Source organism: Mus caroli, unplaced genomic scaffold (assembly GCF_978045245.1).
Source record: "Mus caroli unplaced genomic scaffold, Mus_caroli_1 scaffold_10, whole genome shotgun sequence".
Classification (NCBI taxonomy): Eukaryota; Metazoa; Chordata; class Mammalia; order Rodentia; family Muridae; genus Mus; species Mus caroli.
The window spans coordinates 70059324-70062481 of record NW_028227265.1 but is presented as its reverse complement, the minus strand read 5'-3'; positions in this window follow the sequence as shown (position 1 = coordinate 70062481).

Here is a 3158-nt window from a genome sequence, read left to right as displayed (position 1 = left end):
TTTGAAAGTAATTTTTGTTTCTTATAGTATGTACTCCTTTCTCTTTCAATTACTGAATCTCTGGGGACTTCATTATAGGAACTCTATTGCTGACCTTTTCCCCTGTATTGCCCTTGGAGGCCACCTGAGGCACATCTAAGTATATTGCTTTAGAGGCTCTCTTTGTGAAACTGTCAAGGTCACAACTTTGACACAGCTTCTGAAATAGCTGGAACTTGCTCCCTTGGCTAGTGTGTTGCACTTTGTTCTTTGTTCATGTTTAACCTAGCTCTCACAGGCCAATGACCCTCTCTGTTTCTGTTTTGCCTCCTTGATATATTTCATTTCTTGACATTTCAGAATGTGTAATTCTTGTTTCCAAACAATAAATGCTGTTGACATGTGATGAAACATTGTTTCTTTTCTTGAATGTTCATTACATGTTTTGGTATCTGCTTCTTGCAAGTCTATGACAGTACAGCTTCTTTATGAGCAGACGTGTTCTCCAGTTTCCAATAAAGCTAGCATTATAATTAGTTATCAATTATCAAAGATAGCATCATATATAGTAATATGATTATAGACTTTCTTTAGACATTCATAAAGTATCAAAATAATAAAAATTTCACCCAATATTTTTTAGAAAAATTATACTTCCTCAATTTTATTTAGAAATTTTGAAGTAAGTCTTCATAGTCTACATGTACAGAAATATATAGATGTTCATAGATGTCTATACATATAATAATGTAGAATATATTAGAGATAAATCAATAGTGTATTCTTGAAAAATATTAAGATAAGAATGTTAAACTACACATATTGTTTTGTGTGTTACTATAAATTAATCTTTGAAAGACACAACTAAAAACTGGTTTCTACAAATTTGTGAGAGTCTAACATGGAGAAAATGATATATTAATTATAAAGTAATTGACCAATTTTTATAAATTAAAATATGATAAAACATGAGTTGAAATTTAGGAGGTATTATGAAAGCAAACCATTGTTTATTAATGTTCACTTAATTTATGTTTTATGGAAATAAATATGCTATAAATTTTAGGACTCTTAATTTTCTCTAATACTATCTGGCTTGAACTTATATGAGCTAAAGTCAGTTAGTAAAACTAATCGTATCATAATTTAACATACTTTACTACTATTCAACTATGTAAATTAGCATGCACATTCATAATTCTGAAAAATGACAACATACATATTAATTTATGTACATTGAAATTTAGTTGGGTGTTACAAATATGCAAACGTATGTCTAAATAAATCATGTTTTATCTGCTTTTACACAACTTAAAATTCAGCACTTCAAATTCATTGACTAGATAAAGATAGACATGGAGAAATTTAAATATTGCATAATAAGTGTTTTATATTCAAATCTCACTTGTGTGTTCTTCACCTATAAAATCTATGGAAAAAATGGTCTTAACTCTGCATAAATTATATGAAAACTAAAAGCAGATTAATAAATCTGGTATTAAAATGCTCAAACAAGATCAAGTTTAAACTTGCTTTCTCTTGATACTATAATGGTCTCCCTACATTAAAAAGAAGTGGTTTGTTGGTTGGTTGGTTGGTTGGTTTGTTGGCATTTTAGTCAGGGTTTCTATTCCTGTACAAACATCATAACCAAGAAGCAAGTTGGGGAGGAAGGGGTTTTATTCAGCTTACATTTCCACATTGCCGTCCATCACCAAAGGAAGTCAGGACAGGATCAAGCAGGTCAGGAAGCAGGAGCTGATGCAGAGTACATGGAGGGATGCTACTTACTGGCTTGCTTCCTCTGACTTGCTCAGTTTGCTCTCTTATAGAACACAAGACTATCAGCTGAGGGATGGCACCACCCACAATGGGCCCTCCCCTTTTGATCACCAATTGAGAAAAAGCCTTAAAGTTAGATCTCATGGACACATTTCCTCACCTGAAACTCTTTTCTGTGATAACTCTAGCTTGTGTCAAGTTGACACACATAACCAGCCAGTACATTTGGATTTTGTTCTTGTTTTTCTTTAGCAAACATTTCAGTTGTTTGAGTGAATTTCAGTCATTTAAAGTTTTGCCCACTTTAAAAATCTGAACAGATAATGAGAACCACAAGTAAGGCAAGAATAAAATACTTTTAAATGGTAGCATAAAATCGAGGGAACACTGAATTCTAAGTAGGCAGCCTACTTCTCTGCCAAGGACAAGAAAGACTCATAATTCTTTTCAGTGAACGTTGCACACTCTGGTAACAATCTATTAGTGTCAATTCAGTGTTGACTGAGTGTCTGATAACGTTAGGGTAAACACCATCGTTCACCTAGAAGCCTATCCTGATGATGTGAACTACATCACAGCCTGCAATAGAAATTGATGCACCCATGAGAAATTCCTCTCTGGAAAGGAATATGTGGACTGTCCTTCTGGGAATAGCTAAAGTGAAAATTGAATATAATGTTTCTCTCCTGTGGATTCAGGATGGCTGTGCTCCTGAGTGGACTGACCTAAAGCTGATTTTTTCCAGATCATTAGAAAATAAAAGAAAGAGAAATAAATAACCCTCTGGAAGGCAGTAATAGAGATCAAGTTTTCCTGCATGATAGAAGTCAATTCACAGTCCAGGGTTTGTTCAGAAAAGGATTTTGACCTCATTTCTGTAGGGCAAGATAGCCCAGAACCTAGGTAAATGAAAATCGCAGATTAAGAGGAAGCAGACTTTACTATCTGACAGAATTCTAGCCAGAGAAGAAAACTTTAAAAAGTACTTTGAGAAATATCATCTGCCACTGACAAGAGATGAAATAAGTAGATCTCTTTGGTTGGGGGCATTAGCATTTAGCTCTCTGTGTGCCTGGCACCAGCTCAGATCTTTTCAGAAATGTCTTCTAAAATCTCACTGTGTGAAAATACTTGAAAAAATTAAAATTAGAGGGACCATATATCTAATCAATTCCATTACTGGGTATTCATCCAAAGGAAATCACGCCAGCATGCCAAAGAGACATTTACAATATCTACCTTTTTTGCAGCCTATTCACATCTATGAAGAAATGGAAACAGCCAAATTGTCCATCATCTGATGAGGGATAAAGAGAATGTGGCATATACATATACATAATTCAGCTGTGAACAATATGAAATCCAGTCCCTTGCCATAGTATGGGAAAAATGAGAAA